Genomic DNA, 26,865 nt, shown 5'->3' with positions numbered 1-26,865 from the left:
GACAGCTGGTCGCGCTTGATTTTACCTTCACACTTAGAAACTTTTCTGGAGGCTTTTCTTCCAAGAGCCTTTGCTGCTCTTAACCAGTCTGGATTTGGTGAGGGCTTGCCGGCTTGACTTTCACAGAGCTCTTGGTCAAACTTGGGAAGTCGGACCTCCTTAGCTCTTCAGCTGGACGAACGTGGACTCCGGGCCGGGTTGTGGTTGAAGCAGGCCAGCTAGGTCCTCGTGGTTGAGTCGGTCACCGAATGGAGCTGTTTTCCAAAGTTGCTAAAAACTTCTCTAAACATCTGGAACTTCTTACTGAAGTTCCTTTTGAGGGTTGCAAGGGTCCAAAACACAAACCAAGTAGTCTATTAGGCTGGATGGTGGACTCTAGTCCGCCCGCCACCCTAGCGGTGCTGGGACTGGCCACCAGTGTTGCGGCGGTCACGCACCGGCAATCAGGATGCCACCGTTACGATGGCATGCCTCACCCGCCACAATGAAATGGATGCACCTTGTGTATTTGCATGCACAACGTGGCAGGCACCCCACGGTGGCTGCCATTTTGTGCTTGCAAATGCAGGGGGGTACCATAGGAACCCCCCATGTGCACCCCCTACCCCCAACACCTTGGGGGCCAGCAACAGTCACCCATAGTCATGCAACGTCGCCATGTGAAGGCACTAATCCGCCTGTATGCTAATATGGATGGCGGTGTCTTCCAGACACCGCCACCATATCCAGCCCCTTTTCCGCCCGATCAATTGGTTAAAAGGAAGAAAACCAGCGGATGGTCTTTCCATGGTGGGGGAAATGGGTGTCGGGTGGCGTATAATGGCGGGCGGATTGCCACCGCCATACGAGCAGTGGATGTCATTATAATAGACCCTCAAGTGTCTGGAAGCACCAAGATGGTCCTTTAAAGGTTAGGACCACAATTCCCACAAAGCACCTGGACGAAACCCTTAAAAGTCAACCTGACACACTTCAGGTAGAGGACTCCTATAGATCTTTAATCCTTTAGAAGCAAGGTACATTCACAGGGCTGTAGTTCCAGCTAGTGCAGCAGGCGCAGTCAGTCAGAATGCAGGATCTAGTGGTACACATTAAGTTTCCAGCATGGCAATCCTACTTACTTTCAAGCAGCAGATCTGAGGGTCTCTGCACCACTCACATATTTATACAGTGTTCTCTGGAGTCTAGCAGGAGAGCACTCCTGTCCAATGAGGTGCAAGGCAACACCATGGTGCATGATAGCTTCCTCCAAAGTATGGCACATTCTTGTCCCAGAAAGCACCATTCCTCTAAAATTCATGATGGCTGAAAGCTTAGCAGATGAGCAAGAACTAGCTAAACCAAACTCCACTGTGGCTCAAGTCCATAGCTCTCCTCCCCTTAACATTTACAGATTCCTTATTTAAGCCTGCTTTCTGGATTGGTCAGAAAGGGTGGGGTAAGTAGGTCTCGTGTTCCTTGCCTATCCTGTGCCTCCTTTGAAGTCTCATGATTTAGGGCCCCTTCCCCATCTCTGGCATTCCTGTGTAGCAGAGTCTTCTCCAACAGATAGCATCTCCCCTGGTGAGCCACTTATCACTTCATCAAAGGAGCCTGGCTAATCCTGTTAACTGTGACCAATCAGGTAAGACTGCAGGAAGTCTAAAATGTGGCTTACAGACACAAAAGTCTTATAACTTATTTTCTGTACAATTTAGGATAAATTCAAGAATGGCATATTGTTGACTTTATCAATACCATTCACCTAAGTTTTCTAAGGATATTCCTTCAATTCCTGGCAATATTTATGCATCCATTAACTATTGCAATCTTATCCTATGTGGCTAGGCATCTACAATGGGGAAAATTAAATGTGCAATTTCTCCTTCACCAGGGCATATAAAACATCTTTTATAAGGGCCCTGCAAAAATAGTGTAGATCCTCTCTCCACAGTGCTCAAGGCACCAAAGTCAATTTTGGGAGGGACTTTATGACAATGGGGGAAGTGAATGCGCAATTTCTCTGTTCCCAGGGCATATAAAATATATTTCATAAGGACTCTACTTACAATAACATGGCCCACCATCTCTGATACACCAAGGGAAGTCCCTGGGGTAATAAATATGTAAATATGATGTAGATCATCACCTTTTAAGTGCCCTTACCACCAAAGTCGGGTTTTGAAAGCAGTGCTGCAGAGCAGGACAGCTTTTAAAATGTCCTCAGGCATGCAGCAGTGCACACAAGCAATTGCAACAAAAGCTGCTGGCCTCTAAACCTCCATTTCCTATTTTATACTAGGGACTTAATGGTAGATGTAATCGCCCTATTATCTACTAGGGACTTATAGGGTAGGCCATGCCAATTATAGGTGTACCCTAACACATAGTGTACCCTTAAGGATGTGTGTGTTTTCAACATAACACTGGCCAGCAGAACCCAGGACACTCTCAGAGTCAGAAAACTGGCATCAGGGGTCTCAAATGGGGCAGAAAGTGGGGGCGGGGGCACTGCCAACAGGTCCTGATTTTTTAACACATACTAATTCCACATATGATTGATTGTACTTCTCCACAATCTTGGTAGTCTTTATGCGAATGCAAACATTTTCATGCTGAGCACAGCCTGAAATGTCATCATAACATATGTTCCCTGCTCTTTGGATTCGGCATGTGAGCGAAGACTTTCAGTGGCTAACTGAATTTGCAAAAACATCCATATTGCCTGCGGTTACTATTTAGGAAACATCTTTTTCCCCGTAGTCTTTACAATTACTAGCTTTTACAACAAAGTCAGTACCACCTTATGCTACGTTACGGGTTAATATACCACGCAAGTCATAACAAGGACTTGATGTAGCAGGCACGTTGCTGGACTGGTTTTAGATTTTTAGGTCCAACACATTCCCTACTGTTGCGCAGACTGGAGTTGGAATGTAATTTATACTATTCCAAAGTCCAACACCCCCTAAAGCAAGTCTTTGGAATGGCTTGCATTCTAAAGTAACTTGTGGTAATGTCCCCGGCTCGGTAGTGACTGCGCTGTAAATGCGTGCCGGATTCTATCATACAACCTTGCTATTTAAACCATGCCCACACACTGCAGTGAAGTTGGTGTTGCAATTTTAAGCCAGGGCATTTTTGTTCAGTGGTTTTTTCCTCCAGGAAACTAGAGAAAGAAGACCTATCCTAGAACTTCATGTTTCTGCATCAGTTTTAAGATTCCACTTCAGTGACCATTTAAAGAAACTGTAGAAATAACAAAATAGAAAGGATCAGTGGCCTTTTTCTTCATATCATTCAGGAAAAGACAAGGAATAACATGTAGATAAAAAGTAAGTGATAACTTAACAATTTTGTGCCAGTACAAACCTAAATGCATTTTAAGGTACAACAAACCACATTAGGTCTCTATGATCACAAGATAGAAATTTTGATCAAAATATTAGGTACCGTGATTCCGTGGAGGACATGAAAGCAGACAAATCACAGTAGGAGTGAATAAACACATGTCACAACAAACAGTTTTCTCAGGTATAGTAAGAAACATACTTTAATGATGAACCCAAGCGCATTCATCTATACGACAACTTGACTAATGGCCCTCTTGCATACATGTGAGAGGGAGAGATAGATAGAGAGAGAATGAGAGACACTAAATTAAGTTGCAACATGTGTAGGAATATAGGGCCTCCCGTATCAAAAATCCATTTTGCATTCCTTAAATAGCTAATTTTAGGTAATCGCTATTTAAGGAATGCAAAATGGTATGTAAGAAAATAGTGACTAAATATTAGCCATTCCTGAAGATTCTCAATCGCAAATAGGTAATCACTATTAGGCAATACTACTCCATGTGTTCCTTTAGGCCCATAGGTGTGAATGGTTTTGCATTAGCTAATTTGCGATTACCTAATCGGAAATTACAAATAAGGAAAAGCAAAAGCAAAAATGCCCTGAGGCCCAGGCCCCCCTGAAGCACCCAAAATAAATGTGCACATGTTAAGAGCGTAAATGAATGCAATTTTGTGCACTTTTCAAAAATTTCATATGGTTACCATCGACTTGGAATTAATGGTAATAGCATTTACTAAATGCACAGTTTGCAATCTTGGCACATGTGCTTACAGAATTGCAAATTAAGATTGCCTATTTGCAATTTTAGATAATCGCAATTTTTTACGATTACCTAAAAGTACGACTACAAAGCCTTTCATACATCTTGAAAGGCTATTTTCCATTCACAAACCGTCAGATTTACTGATTCGCACTGTTTGCAAATGCAAAAGGGTTTCATACATGTGGTCCATAATAATTCAGTTTTGAGACATTTGATGTTAATGTTTTTGTACTTCTGTGTTCTGTACTCTCTGTAAATAAGATGTTTGGAAACTTTGGCTGAAGTCATCTCACATTATATCTTTCATTCATTCCTTTTCTCTTTGTGTCTTCCACAACACACACTAGGTGTACATCAGTGGGGTGTAATCGGGGTGAGATAGAACCCACATTGCTCCTGTAAAGAGCTAACATTTTCTCAAGTCCTAAAATCTCTCAGGAGTATATCTGTACACCCTCTGTACAGCATCTGATAAGATGAGAGGAAACTGAGTTACCTAGATTATAGGGTTTCTGCAGAGAAGATGTTACCAGGAAGTTGCAGGATACTTTGTTTCAGTTGTTGTGTCTCTCCCCTGACCACAGCTCCACCCTCCTTCTTATTTTGATCCAAATGTTTAGTTCTGTTGGTGAAGCTTTCCCAGGGCTTTGAGTGGTTCTGAATTAACAATCTGATGTGGCTATCAGACAATTCAGAGGTTGACATGGCCAGTGGCTGCCATTAATGTTAAAAGGCCACACCAACATAGATCTAATAATATTGCAGGTGGTCCTCTGAAAGACCAAAGGAGGCCAGGGGAGAGGAGGCCAAGGCTTTTACTGACTCAGTGGGCCAGTGGACAACCCACCCATTTCAAAATGACCCCAAAAGTTTACACGGTTCAGACTCCATCTGTAATTTATACTGAATGGATGTTGACAAGAACTGTGCTAGTACTGTGCTTCAGCTCCATGGACATCCGTCAGACACTAGTGTCAGATTCGAGTATCTGCATTTGTTGTGTCTTCAATACCTTTGGGCTATTTCATTTGCAAGCTGCTCCAGCCATGCTAATGATCTACCTTTATGATCAGGTAGGCCCCCCGCAATTCATCCACAGATCAGGAGTTAACCTGATGCACTGGGGGTCTTGTAAGTGGCTGCTTAGGTAACCACATGCGTCCTCAACACCATATTTTCTCCATTCAATTACAAAAAGCACTGTTTGCAGACTCTCTCGTGGTATATGCCCACTGGCATCAGCTGTTGGCCTTTGCTCCTCAGGTACTGGATGCACAGGATGACTTTCCCCCAGTTCCATCCCCCTGGGCATGGGTGTTTGGTTCTTTCCAGTGGCAACTAGCCACCTAGCCTGAGGCCACATCCTGCGTATATTCATCAGTCAAACTAGGAACGAGACATGTTCCTTAAATATTTTTTTTCTTCTGTTTAATGATACCCTATTAGAAATTCAGTGCAAAATTTACTATTCGGGGCACCAAAATACCTCCTCCCTTAGACAAATTGACATGCGGATTTCCAATATCAAATTTACATTTAAGTGATTTGTTTTATGAGCTTTTTGTGTAGATTTGTCATATAGCTTCTATGAAGTACAGAAACAATTCAAAAGGAGGTCCAAAATACAGATTCATTTCAATCAGAGTTGCGATGTAAGACATTGGTCATACTCCCATGGGAGCAGTATGAGTTAGTGTGATTAGGAACTGGGTGTGGGTATGGTCTACTTATGTAGGAATGAGTGAAAACAACAGAGAGAATCTCATTACAGTGAGAGTAAAATGCTTGACTAAGAGAAGTAAAATATGGGGGGCGGAGCTTGCTGAAATCCGCGATGGCCGCTTGATCCCACTGCTCCGCTGTGCCTACATAAAGATCCTTCACTATCCTGCAATTGAGCATACATTTTGACCCCCACACCCTTTCCCCGGAGTCCGCTCACAGTTAGGGAGCCTGCGGTGTCTTTTCCGACTGCGGTGCGGCTCTGCTGGTGCGGACTCGGGAGCTGTGCGGGAGACGAGAGAGAGGGCCTGAATCCGCGGCCCGTGGCAGATCCGCAGCCCAGGCAACGTCTCGCAACGTGCGGCAGGAGTCAACTGGAAGCCCCGGCCCAGAGGAGAGCGGAGCCCGTGGCCGTTCAGCAGGGAGACCTGGTTAGCGGACGGTGGCGGACACCTGCAGAGACAAAGCCGGAGCCTGCTGGGGGTGCGCTCCGTCTCCGTTGCCCGACAGCGGTACCCAGCGGGACTCGGAAGGGGACTGCGTGGCGGCCCCCCCCCCCGGAGGCGGGCGCGACACACGCGCCCGACTTGGCAGCCCTAGCACTCCCAGATCGGCGACCAGAGGCGGGGGGGAGACAGCGGCAGTCTGCTCACGAGCTGGCCAGCGGCGGGTGGCGGCGGCCACCTTGGAGGTCGACATAGAGCTGGAAGTGGACGGAAGTCAGCGAGGGGGCACATGGAGACATGTCTAGTGCTGCATACCCGGGCTGTCTTCTGAGATACTAACGCAGATAAGGAGGGGTAGTGCACTACAGCGCTTACTGCACCAGCACAGAGAGGTGAGCCAGGGCACTACACAAATCCTACCCCTGTGGCTTACAAGAGGTGATGAGAACTGATGGAAGTGTGCCTTATGGCCTACTGACTGGGGCGCCATATGTGAGGTCTGTGGCTTCGGTCAGCACAGCGAACCTGGTGCACGGTGCCCCCCCTCACTACAACGAGTACTGGAGGGCTGCGCTGGGAGTATACAGCAGTGCGCTAGTAGGTGCAGCCAGGGTTGGACTTTGGGAGTTGGCGCGGTGAGTTTACGCTTCTGCACGGGTAGGGACTACCCGCGATTGTCTGGGTTCCAACCCTGGAACTGAACACTACGCTGCGCGACGGCGAAGCCTGGCAAGTTTGAGTCTGCTGGTATATCCAACTAGCTGGCTGGAGAGCACGACCCTTTGACTATACACGTGTCCCGCTTTGGATGAGCCCCAAGAAAATGGTCAAAGGGGACAAAACCCAGAGGTAAGCTCCCTTTCTCGCAAAGGCGCTCACAACAGCAGGGAGCCACGACTGCGGAACAAGTGTCTGCGCCACTGGAAGACGAGGCGTCGGCTGAATCGGACATTAAGTCCCTCCTACTGTCCATGGAGAAGGGAATACAGACGAGCATCTCGTCACTGGGCTCCAAGATCGACGCCCTAACCTATAGGATGGACCGCATGGCAGAACGAATAGATAAGCAAGCGGAAAGACTAGACATGTCGGAGCGCAGGCTAACGGAAGTAGAGGAGGCCCAGATGGAACTTGATACGGGGCACAAAAAACTGGACAAACTCATGCAAACACCCCAGGATAAGACGGAGGATTTGGAGGCCTGTTCACGGCGCTGTAATCTCAGAGTTACTGGTCTGCCGGAGACCACCTCAACGGGTCCCATGGAAGTTTTTGTGAAGAAACTCCTCACTACTCTCCTGGGGGAGGGTGCTTTTTCAGCAATGTTTGTGGTGGAAAGGGCGCACCGTGCTTTGGGACTGAGACCGCGGCCGGGGCCCCCTCCCCCGACCTATCATAGTGAAGTTGCTTAATTATCGTGACAGAGACACTGCTCTACGGCTGGCCAGATCAATACCTACTCTACAATATGAGGCATCATCCATTTCCTTGTACCCTGACTTCACCGCTAGGGTGCAGGAGGCACGCAAGCCCTTTATCCCGTACAAGAAGCAGCTGAAAGACCTTGGTTTGGATTACGCGATGCTGTACCCGGCGAAACTTAGGGTTAATCGACAGGGTCACTCGCATATATTCACCGACACCGCTGCACTCCAACGTGCAATGAAAAGCTGGGCCAGAGAACGACCTACTAATATGGATCGCTCGAATGAGGAGGGAGAGGATAGCAGTCGGCTGGATGAGCAGGAGTAGCGGTACTTCGGACAGGGCGTTAGGACTAGTTTGAGATGCCCTCCATCACGAGTTGGTGTTGCATTGGATGTTTGTTTTTGCGGTATGGGAGGGGGGTAAACATCACTGAGAACTGAGAGACACTGGGGGGATTTTGCGATTGGTAGATATGCTGTGCATATTGATACACCAGGATCTGATCTCTGGACCGGGGGGAGGCGGGGGGGGGATTGATACATGGAATTGTTACGTTCCTGCTATCCTTAAACGCTCATTTGGTGCCGGTCTAAATGGCGCGGCGGTAGCGGGGGTGCGGTCTTGGACGCACATTGTGCATGGATATCATACTGTGAATGCTAGGCGACCTTGGCCCCAGCGCGCAACGCACTATAGGGTTGTCCTATTTACGGTTGGGTTTGGTTAGGGAGGGGGAGGGGGCGGGGCGGGAAGGGGGTCGGCCAGGCCAGGTTGAGGGAGTTATGCTGTGGGAGGGGGAAGGGTTGCTTCTTGAAGTCCTATTGCTTTCTGTTTGGGGGAGAGGGAATTTGGATGCCCGTCACAAGCACTGCCATTGCCTGAAACACACCTTGTCTTGCCTCAAATACACTGTTTCTTATGTAGGGATGTCTGCAACTAACATACTGGGTAGTCATGACCCAGCGCCCACATTGCGAGTCCTCACATGGAACGTTAGAGGCCTGAACGACCATCGCAAACTTAGGAAGGTGTTGAGCTATCTTCAACGTCACAGGGTAGATCTAGCTCTCCTGCAGGAGACTCACTTGCCGACAGCTAGCAGAATGCTTCTTTCGAGGGGATTGGCGGGTAACTACGCCGCAGCGGGATTCATGACACACGCTAGGGGAGTTCTGACCTGGGTTAACCCGAGAACCACGCTGACTCAGACCCTTTTGAAAGCGGATCCAGAGGGGAGATAAGTCATTTCCAGGTGCAGCGCAAGAGGGTGGGATTTTGTGGTAGTCAATGTATATGGCCCCAACTTTGACTCCCCGGCTTTTTACAACACATTGGCATCCGCTGCCCGCACTCATGCTTCATCACGAATGCTCTGGGGGGGAGACTTTAACCTGGTACTTGACCCGGCGCTAGATAGATCTGCAGGTTCCCCGTGTACGCCATCGGCGGCCGCACAGGCGCGAAGCAGGGAGCTCCTCACGTTAGACCTAGAGGATGTGTGGCGCTATAGGCACGCTGAGAGGGGAGGGTACACACACTACTCAGCATTTCATGATATACATACTAGGATTGACTACTGAATGGCAACACCGGCAATAATGGGTAGTATCAAGTCTTGCACAGTGCTACCGCGCACCCTCTCGGACCACTCCCCAGTGCTTTTTGAACTACACTCGCCTGCCAGAATCATACCACCGTACACGTGGCGTTTCCCCCCTATTCACTACTTAATGAGAGGTACTGAGGGGAACTTGCGGAGGACATTGACGTCTTCTTTGACACTAATGTGGGCTCGGTAGATAGCTACCAGACACTGTGGGAGGCTTTTAAAGTGTATATTAGGGGTATGGCTATGTCCAAACATTCTAGTGTCCTTAAATCAATCCAAGGTCGACTGACGCTTTTAGAGAGGCAGTTATCCGCCCTTGAGCAAAGGCAGCGCGTCACTCCAAACACAGAGGTCCTTGAGGAAACTAAGAACATGCTTACCGAATATCATGAGGAGGCAGACGGGGAGGTTCAACACATGGGGAAATACACAGTGGCCAGGACGTATGGGGAGGGGGAGCGACCTAGCTCTCTACTAGCCAGAATTCTGAAAGGCACCAGAGGGAAGACACAGATTACGGAGTTAAGGACAGCTGATGGTGAGGTGGTTACCGAGAACGCTGAGATAGCTGATCGGTTCAGAGTTTTCTACTCTGACCTATATGCGGCTAAAGGCGGTAACTTGGATGATGATCTCTCTGATTTCCTAGAACACATTGCACTGCCTACGCTCTCAAATGCACAGCGGGAATTCCTTATGCAGCTGATCGGCAAAGATGAGATAGTGGAGGCTTTGGCGAGCATGCGCTCTGGTGGCGCTCCGGGCTCGGGCGGCTCACGGTGTCCTTCTATAAAGCGTTCCAGGACAAGCTACTCCCGCATCTCTCAGCACTTTTTGACGACATATGCGTGGAGGGCAGTAAGCCACCATCGATGCGGGAGGCACTGCTGGTTACTATACTTGAACCCAATAAGCCCCACGACGAATGCAGTTCGTACAGACCGCTTTCGCTCATGAACGTTGACGCCAAATTATATGCAACGGTATTGGCTACGCGCCTTGCACTTCTGGCGCCCGAGTTGGTTGCCCCGGCATAAGCAGGATTCATCCCCAATAGGAACCTCACGTATAACGTTAGGACGGTCCTTGGCGTGGTCCAATACGTGAAGCAGGATGCGAAAGCTATAGCCGTATTCCTGGACATGGAAAAATCTTTTGACTCTGTTGAGTGGCCCTTTATGATCAGAGTGCTGCGGCGCATGGGACTGGGCGAGCCCTTTATCCAAATGATCGGAGCCTTGTATCACGACCCGTCGGCGAGATTGCGCGTGGGGGACCTGGTGACGGACCCCTTTTCTATTGGCAGGGGGACCAGGCAGGGATGCCCCCTGTCGCCGCTTCTCTATGCCCTGGTAGCGGAGCCGCTGGCTTGCGCACTACGCGAATACCATTGGCATGAGGGTGTTAGCTTCCCGGCTCACAAGATCATAGTTTCTACATACGCAGATGACACCCTGCTCTATGTTCGAGACCCCGAGAATAACGTGTCTTCGGTATTGCGGGAAGTGGTGCCCTTCGGCGCTCTCTCCGGCCTGAAGGGAAACTGGTCGAAATCGGTGGCCTTTCCACTAACCCCAGTCACCAGACGCTTTGACGCGGAGTATCCACAGCAGTGGTCCCAGGACCCAGTACGTTATCTGGGGATTAAACTACACACGGATCCAGAAATTCTGATACGAGAAAACTACGGGGTGACCTACAACAGACTAGAGGACGACGTGGAAAAGTGGTGTGGATTACCGCTCTCTCTCATGGGCCGCATAGCCATCATGAAAATGGTGGTGTTACCGAGATTCTTATTTCTGTTCAGTGCGCTTCCGGTGGTTTTATCTAAGCACTTCTTTAAGGCAATCACGCAACTTATGATTAAACTGGCGTGGGGAGGTAAGCAGCCCAGGGTGAAATGGAATACTTTAACGCTTCCATACGAGATGGGAGGGTTGAACCCGCCGGACTTGGAATTATACTACAGGGTGGCGCAGGCTTCTCACCTACACACTTGGATACATGGTGAGGCCACTATCCCACACGTCCGACTGGAGCGTCTGTTCGCTGCTCCCCTCCCCCTCCCAGAACGGGTGTTCTGGACTCTTTGGCTGCCACGAACCATGCCTGGCACTCCCTGACTCGGGCTCGGAACTGCGAAATTCTGTACTCCCCAGACATGTTACCGGAGTGGGGGTTATGGCTTCCTCCTCTGAAAGACAGGGGAGTGACACAAGCCCTACGTATGCTGGGCAAAGCCAAGATAGGTGACTTGTTTCTGGAGGGCCGGGCGAAGACGTGGGGGCAGATATCTGCTGGTGACAGTGCTGTCTCCTTGCTGATGCGCTTCCACTTCCACAGAGTGAGGGGAGCCCTGCTGAGCCTACTGGGCCCGGATCTCGCGGAGCCGCCGGAAGTTCCAGCGCTTACACATACTATAAAGACAGCGGAGCCCCGTAAGATGGTCACAATACTGTACAGGAAGGAAAATATGTATAGGGAACAGAACCTCATGAAAGCCAGGGTTGAGTGGCAGCGTGATCTTCAAATCACTATAGATGATGCCATGTGGAATACCAAGAACATCTCCCTGAACGGGAGGCACAGACTTATTCATTTTAAGTTTCTGCAGAGAGTATATTATACCCCGGAGCGGCTACACAGGTATGGCCTGAGACAAACGGCGGAGTGTGAGAGATGCCATGCACCGGTAGCAGATATTCTGCATCTGGTGTGGCAATGCCCGGCTATCCAGAAATACTGGGACTGTATATTTAAGGAGATGAGTGAGGTGCTGGAGCTAGATATTAGCCCAGACCCGGTGTTGGCGCTACTGGGATACTCAAAACGACTTCCGGTGGACTTGCGACGACTGGCGGATATGGGTATGTTGATGGCCAGGCGAGTGGTGGCGTTCCGCTGGATGAGAGGCCCGCCCCCGACCACTAAGAGATGGGCGCACAACATGATTTATTGCTGCACACATTGAGAACACTATAGCGAACTGCTTCCCCCGACTTCCCGGCCTAAGAGCTTCTGGGGATTGTATCGGACGCACTTGAACACGAGGAGCGCATAGGGAGACTCGGGGGAGGCGGGAGATGGCACACTGGTTGCTTCAGAGACTGCATCACGTCAGGGAGCGGACTAGTCACATTTTCTGGGACCGAGGCTGTGGCGGGGAATCCAGGTGCTGGAGGGTAGCTCTCTCTTATCTTTAATGGAAGTGAATTGCGGTGGTGAACAGATTATGGCAGCGCAGACCCATGACCGCAGAAGTTGAGGCATCAGGGATGTGTAAAGGTTACATAACTTACAGGAATGGCCTGGGCAGTCGTGGTGGGGTGGGGGGCGGGAGGGGTGGGGGTTGTTTTTATTAAATTGTTGCTGAGTCGGAGTTTATTTGGACTCTAGAGGGCTGTTCATCCTCGCTATCGCTTATTTTAGTTACGGAGTGGGACTGACGGAAAGGGAGATCTCTCTTCCACATCAGAGAGGGTTGTCATCCCCCTAGGAGTCCTGCTCATAGGCAGCCTCTAGGAGAATACTGCATTGCCACCGGACCTCAGGGTTGTCGGTCATATGGCTGTGTTTCATTTGTTTGTCATTATTTTGTGATCCCGATTTCAACCGCGGCCGGCCTCCGGGTTGTAGGCCTGAAGCTGTGTACCAATGACTTGGTGACAATAAAGTTTGTTAAAAATTTAGAAAAAAAAAGAGAAGTAAAATATCATAGTTGTACTCAAGCTGTATTTAAAGCACAGCAAGGCCTGCATCCTTCGGACACTAGGAGGCAGTTACTCTATTTTCATGACATCTGCTGAACTTAGTGATGTCCTCTAGGTCTCCCATTAGTAAATTTGTTAGGTTTAATTTACATCTGTACTTGCAGGGATCTCTCACACTCACAACAATCAACCTACATCTACATGGGGCACGACCTTGAAGCCAGCAGGCCTGTCTGGCAACTTATATGTAATACTGACGGTTCTCCCTTTAAACTTGCATCTTTCACTCATGGTCTGAATGCTTAATCTAGCATTGACCATGGGAACCACACTTGCAAACATTAAGAGCTACTTTACTCTCAAGTTGCAATGTCACTATCTGTTATCCATATTTATTTGTGATGTCTCTCCACTTAAAATGTAGCATTAGGAAACGTTTACTCAAGAACTGGAATCTGGATTTGAGTGTGAGGATGGGATAGACTAGGAGCAAAGGATGTTTGAAAAGAGCCATGTCAAGCCATCAAGCCATAGGATAGCACATTTCTGACAATTTGGCATCATTAGCTGTAGCGACCCTTGACCCTTCCAGGTAGGTTGCTCCCCCTACGCACAGTACCGCCTGTGCCCGTTCTCTCCCTTGCTGTCCCCGTGTCTCTCTGTGCGGTTTTTCCTTCTGCTCCCCTCGAGGCCCCCGTGTCTCTCTGCCCGTTTTGCCTTCTGTTGCCTAGCTGCCCCTACCTTTCTGTGACCTTTCTGCCCTTTCTTGGGACCTTTCTGTCTCTGTGCCACTTGTGTCCCCCCGTTTTTTTTTTACCTTTCTGCCCTTTCTTGTGAGCTTGCTGCCTCTCTGCCACTCGTTCCCCCCCTTTTTTTGTGACCTTTCTGCCCTTTCTTGGGACCTTTCTGCCTCCTGTGCCACTCATTTCCCCCCGTTTAATTGTGACCTTTCTGCCCTTTCTTGGGACCTTTCTGCCTCTGTGCCACTCGTTTCCCACCGTTTTTTGTGAGCTTTCTGCCCTTTCTTGGGACCTTTCTGCCTCCTGTGCCACTCGTTTCCCTGTCTTTTGTGACCTTTCTTGTGACCTTTCTGCCTCTGTGCCACTCGCTTCCCCCCGTTTTTTGTGACCTTTCTGCCCTTTCTTGTGACCTTTCCGCCTCTGTGCCACTCGTTTCCCCCGTTTTTTGTGACCTTTTCTGCCCTTTCTTGTGACCTTTGTGCCTCTGTGCCACTCGTTTCCCCCCATTTTTGTGACCTTTCTGTGCTTTTTCGTGACCTTTGACCCTGATCGCAGGCAGGTTGCCCCCACGCCGCTGCTCGTCACCTGACTGCCTTGTTCCTGCATCCCTGCTGCCTCCTTGTTTCCTGGGTTTTCCCTCCCCTCTGCCCTGTGCGCCAGTTCCCCTGCCCCCCCGTCGCTCCCGATCCGGCTCTTTCCCGCCACAGCTGCCCTGCGGCCCGCCCCCCCTGCACACCAATTCGCCTCCCTAATCTCGCCTCCCAGCTGCTCCTCCCTCCCAAGCCACCTTATATGCAGGCCGAGAATCGGGCGCGCCGCTGGCAAGCCCGTCTGTGCTCGTCCACGCCTGGACCACACCCAGGGCCAGAACCCCTGGACTCTGCGAACACCACGACACCAGAATCCACTACGATGCCAGCACCGTCCACGCACTCAATGCCAGCCGAAACCACACCTGCTTCCAGGCTGCCCCGAAACAGACCCACAAACCCTTCTCCTGCCACACCTGCAGCTTCACCTGCGACAGAACCACCAAACCTCCAAGGACTCGACCCAACCACCTCCGCTGCATACTCCTCAACACCCGCTCCGCACGTAAACACGCCGTTGAGCTCTGGGATCTGCTCGACACCTCCGCCCCAGACGTGGCCTTCCTGACCGAGACCTGATGGAATGACTCCTCGGCGCCCGACATCGCCATAGCCATCCCAGACGGCTACAAGATCAACAACAGGGATCGCGCCAACGGAATCGGGAGAGGAATAGCCATCGTCCACAAGTCCACCCTTAAGGTCGCCACCCACGCAGACAACACCCTCAACACCGCCGAACACCTGCACTTCCGGATCCACACTGACCCCAACACCACCCTCAGAGGAACACTCATATACAGACCCCCCAGACCCTGGCCTCAGTTCAGCGACTCCATCGCCGACCTTGCCAGCACCCATGCACTCGCCTCCAAGGACTACATCCTCCTCAGGGACCTGAACTTCCACCTCTAGAACAACAACGACACCAACTCGGCCACCCTGATCGCCAACCTCGCCCTCAGACAACTTGTCACCGCACCCACCCACGCCGCCGGCCACACGCTGGATCCCGTCTTCTCCACAGGCTCCCACGTCGCCTTCGACCACACCACCGAATTCCACTGGACTGACCACCGCTACATCCATTTTACCTTCAAGAAACCAACCATGCACCACCGCACCCAACAGCTGCCTCGCCGCTGCTGGAGCAAAGTCACCGAAGACCAGCTGATCACCTCCCTTGCCAAGAACCCACCCACCGAACCCACCAACCCAGATGCCGCAGCCCGAAACCTCAGACAGTGGATCGACAACTGCGCCAACACCCTCGTCCCGCCCAAGAAACCCTCCAACAGCCACGCCAACAAGAGAGCCACCTGGTTCACCGACGAGCTCCAGACCTCTAAACGTGCATGCCGGAAACTGGAGAAGTCATGGCTCAAACGAACGCACACCGGACAACCACGCAACCCACAAGGACGCCACCTGCAGACACCACCACCTCATTAGATTAGCCAAGAGATCCTCCTTCAAAGACCACATGGATAACAACGCACACGACAGCAAAGAGCTCTTCAGCATCGTAAAGGAACTCTCCAACCCCAACCCCAACGTCAGCGACATCCCGCCCTCACAAGAACTGTGCGACTCACTAGCCATCTTTTTCCACTGCAAGATCGCTGACAACCACAACAGCTTCAACACCACGACCGCCCTGACTACGTCAGACTCCACCTCCCCTGTGAACACCACCAGCGCCAACCGCCTGACCTCCTGGTCCAATATCAATGACGACAAGACGCGCAAGGTCATGAACTCCATCCACTCAGGATCTCCGTCTGACACGTGCCCACACCAAGTACTCATCAAAGCAAACGCAGCCATCGCACCCCAACTACGGAAGGTCATCAACATCTCCTTCGAAACAGCGACATTCCCGGAAAGCTGGAAACACGCCGAAATCAAAGCCCTCCTCAAGAAGCCCAAAGCGGACCCCAAGGACCTCAAGAACTTCCGGCCCATCTCCCTGTCCCGTTCCCGGCAAAGGTCATCGAGAATATCATCAACATGCAACTGGCCCGCCACCTGGAAGACAACAACCTTTTGGACCCGTCCCAGTCCGAATTCAGATGAAACCACAATACCGAGACAGCCATCATCGCCGCCACAGACGACATCAGGTGCCAACTAGACAACGGCGAAACATCAGCCCTCATCCTCCGGGACCGGTCAGCTGCCTTCGACACGGTCTGCCATCACACTCTAAAGACACGCCTCCAAGAAGCTGGAATCCAAGAGAGGCTCTTGACTTGACCGTATCGTTCCTCTCCGGCAGAACCCAGAGCGTCTGCCTCCCACCCTTCTGATCCGAAGCCACCGACATCATCTGCGGTGTCCCAGGGCTCATCCCTCAGCCCAACGCTGTTCAATGTCTACATGGCCCCCCTCGCACAAGTGGCCCTCCATCACGACCTCAACATCATCTCCTATGCTGATGACACCCAGCTCATCCTCTCCCTCACCAAGAAGCCACAACCCACCAAAACCAACCTCCACGAGGGAATGAAGGCCGTCGCCGACTGGATGAGGAGCCGCCTTCTGAAGCTGAACTCGGACAAGACGGAGGTCCTCATCCTCGGACCCACCCCCCCAGCCTGGAACGACCCCTGGTGGCCGACCACACTGGGAACAGCACCAACACCCACCGACCATGCACGCAATCTAGGATTCATCCTCGACTCCTCCCTCTCCAAGTCTAAGCAGGTCAACGCCGTCTCCTCCTCCTGCTACAACACCCTCTGCATGCTCCTCAGGATCTACAAGTGGATCCCGACCGAAACAAGAAGAACGATGACACAGGCCCTCGTCAGCAGCAGACTGGACTACGGCAACGCACTCTACGCAGGAATTCCAGCCAAACACCTACGACGACTACAACGCATCCATAACGCCTCCGTCCGACTGATCGTCAACGTCCCCCGCCGCTGCCACATCATGCCACCTGAGAGATCTACACTGGCTCCCCGTCGACAAGAGGATCACCTTCAAGCTCCTCACCCATGCACACAAAGCACTCCACAACGCCGGACCAGCCTACCTGAAAAGCAGACTCAGCTACCACACCCCCACCTGCCAGCTCCGCTCCGCCAGCCTCGCCCTCGCCGCTGCCCCCCACATCCAACGGACGACCTCAGGTGGCAGATCCTTCTCCTACCTCGCCGCCAAGACCTGGAACACCCTCTCTACCCACATACGGCAGACCCAAGACCCACTCGCCTTCAGAAGTCTCCTCAAGACCTGGCTCTTCGAACAGTAGCAGCACCCCCCTCTCCCCTCAGCGCCTTGGGACCCTCACGGGTAAGTAGCGTGCTTTACAAGTACTCTGATTGATTGATTGATTGATTGCATAGGCAACACTTCTGGTATTTTGAAGGACAAAAACATGTAAGAATTATATTGTTTATTTTAAGAAATCACAACACATATAAATTGAGAAAGTGTATATATTCCTTACATTATCGTGGATTGTTACATTTCACAAGCATGTTTCCACTATACAATAGTGAACTGAACTCCATCCGGCCCGGTCACAAAACATTCTCTGGCATTCATGTCCTTGGTGGCAAGTTAAAGTAGTGTTTGGTGCAAACATCTTTAACCACCGTTATACGGAAGTAGATACCTGGAGGCAGCAACGTGCAACAAGAATATTTGTGCATATTTGATGTGTGACATTTTGTTGTGGTGGGGATGTGCTCAGTTGTTTTGTGCTGTTGTCCTTCCTTGCTGTGTTATTCAAATGTGATATTGTTGTGTTGTATAGTAGTTGTTGTGTTGTATTATATTTTGACTCCTTCATAATGTTTTCTATTTACCTCATTTTATGTTTTAATTGTATCATTTTGTTGCATTGTGAACGATGTTTACTTTAGATATGTCAACAAATTCTGCTACATATGGAACCAAAAGCAGCAGATGCGTCTAAGGTTTATTTTTACTAGCAAACATTAACCACCAAGGCCTTCATTACAAGTGCATAGGGACCAGAAGGGAGTTGGGTGAAAATGCTATTTACCATAGCCCTAATTATGAGTGGCCCACAAGGGAAGGCAATTATTATTGCACCTATTAAAATCTGATACTGTAGAGATCAGAATTTTAATAGTGTTATAATGATCGTCAATTACAAGGTGAGGCCTTCAAAATGGGGCATAGAATGACCCAAAATCCTCATTTATCTGCAGGCATTTTTTCCAGATAATATTTGGCAGGTTCCACCTGATGAAAATTACGTGGTGAAAACTGCGAGGCACGTGGTAACCACCCAAAAACTTTGATTCCAATTCCTGTGCAGCCAATAGTTTGCTCAGGGATCGGAAATGAAGTCACTCATAATGAGGCCCCATGCGTGTAATATAGCTCAACCTAGTGCCCCTAATTAGTAAGGAAGGCTTGGGTGGACAAAATAGTGTTGCTCTCACTCTTCAACTATTTAAGACACCAGTCAGCCCACAACTGTTGGCAGCGACTTAAGTTAACATTTGCAGTGCTAACTTTTTGTGGAATATCCCAGTGTTGTCAAGCAGACACAGTCTTTTTTGGCATAAATAGATCTATCCTATTTATTTTATTGTCTAATATGTATGATTGTATATGAAACTCCTTCAACATTACGGAAAAACTGTTAATCCATGAACACAAAAAATGAACCTGCGTTAAGAGATTGAGGTCCTAGGTTCAGTGCGGGAAATGTTCATTCAGGAATATCCAGAAGATGTAGATTATTTGATGCTTTCTTATCTAAGTGGAAAGAGGAAACTGTTCTCAGATCAGCAGGAAGGGACTTCGGAAGGTTGTTGTAGAGTCCAAGAAAATTTGTTTCGATGCTTGGGAGATCTAGATTCTGGGGGTTTTAAGGAATCTTGGATTCTTGCTCTGGAGACTTCTTACCTCCTGAGGAGTTAAGTAGGTTGGCTATATCATGGGGTCGGTTGAAATAGATGGTTTAATAAACAAACAACATATCTTAAATGTACTTCTTGCTTCAATAGGAAGCCAGTGCAGAACCTTCAGAATCAGTCAGATATGTTTGTAAGCCTGGGTTTATAACAAACTTTTGGCCATTGACAATATGAATGCATAGAATTTCAGGTGACTTGTTAGCATATGTTATTTCACATGAGTCATGTATATAAGCAAATTTGCATATCCATATCTAATATACAATGAAGTGTTTCTTTGATTTCGCTCAGTTGCAAAAATGTCCTGTAAGCAACATGAAAAATGTCAACTGATATGTTAATCGTACTGCCAACAACCGAAGGCCCGTTTCATGAAATTGTAAATTGATAACGCACCCCTTTGAAGAGTCCACCTGCAGACTCTGAGGCTGCAGGTTCCAGTTCACTATCAGAGAGCCGGTTAGAAGCCACGGTGAGTGTGCATGCTGCGACATCCCGCCCTCACAAGAACTGTGCGACTCACTAGCCATCTTCTTCCACTGCAAGATCGCTAACAACCACAACAGCTTCAACACCACGACCGCCCTGACTACGCCAGACTCCACCTCCCCTGTGAACACCACCAGCGCCAACCGCCTGACCTCCTGGTCCAATATCAATGACGACAAGACACGCACGGTCATGAACTCCATCGACTCAGGAACTTTGTCTGACACGTGCCCACACCACGTATTCATCAAAGCAAACGCAGCCATCGCACCCCAACTACGGAAGGTCATCAACATCTCCTTCGAAACTGCGACATTCCCGGAAAGCTGGAAACATGCCGAAATCAAAGCCCTCCTCAAGAAGCCTAAAGTGGACCCCAAGGACCTCAAGAACTTCCGGCCCATCTCCCTGCTCCCGTTCCCGGCAAAGGTCATCGAGAAAATCGTCAACATGCAACTGGCCCACCACCTGGAAGACAACAACCTCTTGGACCCGTCCCAGTCCGGATTCAGATGAAACCACAATACCGAGACAGCCATCATCGCCGCCACAGACGACATCAGGTGCCAACTAGACAACGGCAAAACATCAGCCCTCATCCTCCGGGACCGGTCAGCTGCCTTCGACACGGTCTGCCATCACACTCTAAAGACACGCCTCCAAGAAGCTGGAATCCAAGCGAAGGCTCGTGACTTGACCGTGTCGATCCTCTCTGGCAGAACCCAGAGCGTCTGCCTCCCACCCTTCTGATCCGAAGCCACCGACATCATCTGCGGCGTCCCAGGGCTCATCCCTCAGCCCAACGCTGTTCAATGTCTACATGGCCCCCCTCGCACAAGTGGCCCTCCATCACGACCTCAACATCATCTCCTATGCTGATGACACCCAGCTCATCCTCTCCCTCACCAAGAAGCCACAACCCGCCAAAACCAACCTCCACGAGGGAATGAAGGCCGTCGCCGACTGGATGAGGAGCAGCCTGCTGAAGCTGAAGTCGGACAAGACGGAGGTCCTCTTCCTCGGACCCACCCCCCCAGCCTGGAACGACCCCTGGTGGCCGACCACACCGGGAACAGCACCAACACCCACCGACCATGCACGCAATCTAGGATTCATCCTCGACTCCTCCCTCTCCAAGTCTAAGCAGGTCAACGCCGTCTCCTCCTCCTGCTACAACACCCTCTGCATGCTCCTCAGGATCTACAAGTGGATCCCGACCGAAACAAGAAGAACGATGACACAGGCCCTCGTCAGCAGCAGACTGGACTACAGCAACGCACTCTACACAGGAATCCCAGCCAAACACCTACGACGACTACAACGCATCCATAACGCCTCCGTCTGACTGATCGTCAACGTCCCCCGCCACAGCCACATCATGCCACCTGAGAGATCTACACTGGCTCCCCGTCGACAAGAGGATCACCCTCAAGCTCCTCACCCATGCACACAAAGCACTCCACAACGCCGGACCATCCTACCTGAAAAGCAGACTCAGCTACCACACCCCCACCTGCCAGCTCCGCTCCGCCAGCCTCGCCCTCGCCGCTGTCCCCCACATCCAACGGACGACCTCAGGTGGCAGATCCTTCTCCTACCTCGCCCCCAAGACCTGATACACCCTCCCTACCCACATACGGCAGACCCAAGACCTACTCGCCTTCAGAAGACTCCTCAAGACCAGGCTCTTCGAACAGTAGCAGCACCCCCCTCTCCCCTCAGCGCCTTGGGACCCTCACGGGTAAGTAGCGTACTTTACAAGTACTCTGATTGATTGATTGATTGATTGCATAGGCAACACTTCTGGTATTTTGAAGGACAAAAACATGTAAGAATTATATTGTTTATTTTAAGAAATCACAACACATATAAATTGAGAAAGTGTATATATTCCTTACATTATCGTGGATTGTTGCATTTCACAAGCATGTGTCCACTATACAATAGTGAACTGAACTCCATCCGGCCCGGTCACAAAACATTCTCTGGCATTCATGTCCTTGGTGGCAAGCTAAAGTAGTGTTTGGTGCAAACATCTTTAACCACCATTATACGAAAGTAGATACCTGGAGGCAGCAATGTGCAACAAGAATGTTTGTGCATATTTGATGTGTGACATTTTGTTGTGGTGGGGATGTGCTCAGTTGTTTTGTACTGTTGTCCTTCCTTGCTGTGTCATTCAAATGTGATATTGTTGTCTTGTATAGTAGTTGTTGTGTTGTATTATATTTTGACTCCTTCATAATGTTTTCTATTTACCTCATTTTATGTTTTATTTGTATCATTTTGTTGCATTGTGAACGTTGTTTACTTTAGATATGTCAACAAATTCTGCTACATATGCAACCAAAAGCAGCAGATGTGTCTAAGGTTTATTTTTACTACCAAACATTAACCACCAAGGCCTTCATTACAAGTGCATAGGGACCAGAAGGGAGTTGGGTGAAAATGCTATTTACCATAGCCCTAATTATGAGTGGCCCACAAGGGAAGGCAATTATTATTGCACCTATTAAAATCTGATACTGTAGAGATCAGAATTTTAATAGTGTTATAATGAACGTCAATTACAAGGTGAGGCCTTCAAAATGGGGCGTAGAATGACCCAAAATCCTAATTTAATTGCAGGCATTTTTTCCAGATAATATTTGGCAGGTTCCACCTTATGAAAATTACGTGGTGAAAACTGCGAGGCACGTGGTAACCACCCAAAAACTTTGATTCCAATTCCTGTGCAGCCAATAGTTTGCTCAGGGATCGGAAACGAGGTCACTCATAATGAGGCCCCATGCGTGTTATATAGCTCAACCTAGTGCCCCTAATTAGTAATGAAGGCTTGGGTGGACAAAATAGTGTTGCTCTCACTCTTCAACTATTTAAGACACCAGTCAGCCCATGGGAGTGACTTAAGTTAACATTTGCAGTGCTAACTTTTTGTGGAATATCCCAGTGTTGTCAAGCAGACACAGTCTTTTTTGGCATAAATAGATCTATCCTATTTATTTTATTGTCTAATATGTATGATTGTATATGAAACTCCTTCAACATTACGGAAAAACTGTTAATCCATGAACACAAAAAATAAACCTGCGTTAAGAGATTGAGGTCCTAGGTTCAGTGCGGGAAATGTTCATTCAGGAATATCCAGAAGATGTAGATTATTTGATGCTTTCTTATCTAAGTGGAAAGCGGAAACTGTTCTCAGATCAGCAGGAAGGGACTTCGGAAGGTTGTTGTAGAGTCCAAGAAAATTTGTTTCGATGCTTGGGAGATCCAGATTCTGGGGGTTTTAGGGAATCTTGTATTCTTGCTCTGGAGACTTCTTACCTCCGGAGGAGTTGAGTAGGTTGGCTATATCATTGGGTCGGTTGAAATAGATGGTTTAATAAACAAACAACGGGGCATATTACCAACAACTACCGATAATTATCGCTATGTTGGCTTAGCGGCAATATTTTAATCGCCGAGCTGCGGCGATTTTTATCGCTTAGGAACCTTGCTATTATCAAGGTTTATCTCCTAAGCGATAAAAATCGGCCGAAATGCCTGAATATCGCTGAAAAGTCAGCGATATTCATGCATTACCGAGCTAATGCTGTTAGCCATGTTATCCACCTACCATTGGATAACATGGCTAAGAACTGCTCAGGGACAGGTGTTAGCTTTTGGAGATAATCGCGCTTAGCGCGAATATCTCCAAAAGATGGTAATAGGAGATAGCGATGTTAGCAACTGTTTCCAGTCGCTAACATCTTGGCACGCCCACTTTGCATGTCATTAGTGATACATTTCACTGACATGCAAAGCGGGGCCCAAGATGGTCGCTATCTCCTACTAGCTGTCGCTAACTGGTGTTAGCAACAGCTAGGTAATAGGGAGATAATTGTATCTCCGCTTTCTTGGCTTTTAAAGTAAAAAAACGGAGATAACCCCCCCTTGATAATATGCCTCAACATATCTTAAATGTACTTCTTGCTTCGATAGGAAGACAGTGCAGAACCTTCAGAATCAGTCAGACATGTTTGTAAGCCTGGGTTTATAACAAACGTTTGGCCATTGACAATATGAATGCATAGAATTTCAGGTGACCTGTTAGCATATGTTATTTCACATGAGTCATGGATATAAGCAAATTTGCATATCCATATCTAATATACAATGAAGTGTTTCTTTGATTTCGCTCAGTTGCAAAAATGTCCTGTAAGCAACATGAAAAATGTCAACTAATATGTTAATCGTACTGCCAACAACCGAAGGCCCGTTTCATGAAAGGGGATTTGTAAATTGATAACGCACCCCTTTGAAGAGTGCACCTGCAGACTCTGAGGCTGCAGGTTCCAGTTCACTATCAGAGAGCCGGTTAGAAGCCATAGTGAGCGTGCATGCTGCGTTTACAGTTTCCGGCTAACCACTGCCCAACCGCCTTAAAATATTTAAAAACAAACCTCTTCATTCCTGGCAAGACTTTGTTGGTCTATTTGTTTTAGGATCTTATTATCTCGTGTTTTCTCGAGCTGCTATCACAAACTGGCAGTGCTTTGCATGTCCATCAAAAAAATGTGAAAGATTACATTTAGACCTACAAATGACTTCCAATCCTCTGTGGGTCATAATGACTGTGTATCAGACTTCAAATGATTCAGTTAATGTAAAATCATTTTTATTAAAGTAGTTTGTCTGACAGGTCTATGTAGTAATTAGATAAAAAAAATGTGATTTTTAATCGAAAGTTCATCAAAAGTTCAACAACGCCGTCAGATATAATTTCCCAATCATGGTTTGGCTTTATATTTGGTAAATAATGCTGTAAAATTAAAGCTTTTCATCATGTGGGAAGAAAAACGGACATGTCTAAATGAGTCAGTTTAATTTCCTTTTAATAATTTGTTATGACTGGGCATTATCTACAATCTTGCCTGCTGCCACTGTTCCATGCTAAGTAAAGTGCTGCAAAGCATCCGTGATTTGTGCACGATATATATGTAGGATTTAAGAGATTATTAGAGGCAAAGAAAGAATTTGGATAGGATAAAACAATTCGTAATGGCAATAGATTGCTCAGCTACCTGAGACCCAGTCTTTCTTTTATATTTATTTGCAGCACCACAAAAACTTCCCACAAAAGCTACACGCCACAAGAAACACCACAACAGCCTCAAAGTGTTGGAATAAGGTGTCGGCAGATTTGCACTAAAACTCATTTTTTTGCGTCATTGTGTTCATACAATATTGATCTATTATGTGCTTTATATATTTAAATCTTCTGCTACACCGGAAGGTGATCGGGTTCTGTACTCAAAATTCAACGTTTACACATTTTCCAGAAAAGAAGGAGAATGCTAACCAGAAATAAGCGTGTAGTTGCAGGGGATAGAACAGCGGAATGAAACTGAATTGCCTGAATAGTTACATTGTTTGGAGCACAGGGTGCACACGATGACAGTCATTTGCCCTGAAACAAGTTGAACAATTGTTTGGTTGCAGGAAATTAGCAGTCAATTAGACGAGTTTTCTGAATCCTGAGGCCTCTTTAACCAATTTAGAAGTGTAGGAGTTCTGACAAAAAAAAGAGTTGTAGTGGTGAATATCTTTGAAATCAAGGTAAGCATAGAAAAGATACAAAAACCTTTATTTATAGGGAGCCAAAGAATCTCTCAAGATATGGGGTTTATGATATATTTTTCTGACGTGTTGAGCAGTCTGGCTGCTGGCTAGAGAAATGTCTTGAGTTGAGCTGGAGCAGATTGAGATATGTCTGCTACAGCTGCATTCCCAAACTCTATCCTGGTCCCCATAAGAGATGATGGATTGTTTTCAGGAAGTCTATAGAGATGAAGTGTTTGACTTTTGTGAGAGATCGGAGGACAAGTTGGTGGATTTAGGTGCACAGTAAGTGTTAGGCTAGGGTCCTGGGCAAAGGCAGGAGATTTTACCTTGCTTGAGTCGGGGGAGCAGAAGAGAGATCGAGTATCAAGTTCACCCAGGGCCGGACTGGGAACCCAAAGCATTCATGGCAGATTTAGTCAGATCAGCCATATGGTGCAAAGTGAGCGAGTGTAGCAAGTTATCTTGACCACTGAATGTGGTTTTTGTGGGGGTTCATACCCAAACACGCCCTTTTTTAGAAACATTAGGCTGATGAGAGACAGGAAATAATCAGAACTTTCTAACCTGTAACATGCAGTTTGCATGCAGCTTTTGGATGGCAGTTCATGGATCACTATGCTAGTTTACGAATTTTAACTAATTGTAACTAAGCCGGGGCAGAGAACCCTGCTCCGCTCGCGGAGTTAGCTGAGTTTTCCACACTCTGCATTCAGCAGAGTTCGTGTAGTTCCAAAAATCTCCACTCCACGTAGAGGAGCTGAGTTTTTTTCCAAGCTTGTACAAATCATGAAAACCTCTGAACCAGAGATCAAGAGCCTAGCTATGTTACTATAATTATATTCACAACACTCACTGGGGTTGGAATAGTGTGTTTAGTAAAAGAGAAAGAAAATTTTTTCTTTTTCTTAGTGTCCCCTCACTCACCAGGGTTGCCCCACGGTGACATGCTTCATCATTGGGGCCATCCCAGTCCTCTACGGACTGGGGCATGCTACGACTTGCGAACTACTTAGGAGCCGTAGTCCGTAGAGGACTGGGATGGCCCCAATGATAAAGCATGTCACCGTGGGGCAACCCTGGTGAGTGAAGGGACACTAAGAAAAAGAACAATTTTTCTTTCTCTTTTACTAAACACACTATTCCAACCCCAGTGAGTGTTGTGAATATAATTATAGTAACATAGCTAGGCTCTTGATCTCTGGTTCAGAGGTTTTCATGATTTGTACAAACTGTGGAGGGTGAGCCTTAGCATTTTCCCTCTATCTCCCCTTTATTTTCTGCAAAACATTTTTCCAAGCTCACATTCGTCAACGTCAAGTTGGCGAGGGAGGAAAACCCGTTTCCCGGCGAGATTGTTCCTTGTTCGCATTTGTCAAAGTCAGTTTGGTGAGTGCGAGCATGGGAAACCAACATCCCAGTGAGATTCGTCAACGCAGGCGGTTTCTCTTTGCAAGTATGCTCTCGATCGCTTGCATTGAGAAACCGTCCGTTCATGTTGAGAAAGCTACTGCTCAAGTA

Source organism: Lissotriton helveticus, chromosome 5_1 (assembly GCF_964261635.1).
Source record: "Lissotriton helveticus chromosome 5_1, aLisHel1.1, whole genome shotgun sequence".
NCBI classification, from domain to species: domain Eukaryota; kingdom Metazoa; phylum Chordata; class Amphibia; order Caudata; family Salamandridae; genus Lissotriton; species Lissotriton helveticus.
Note: the sequence above shows the minus strand (reverse complement) of the source record.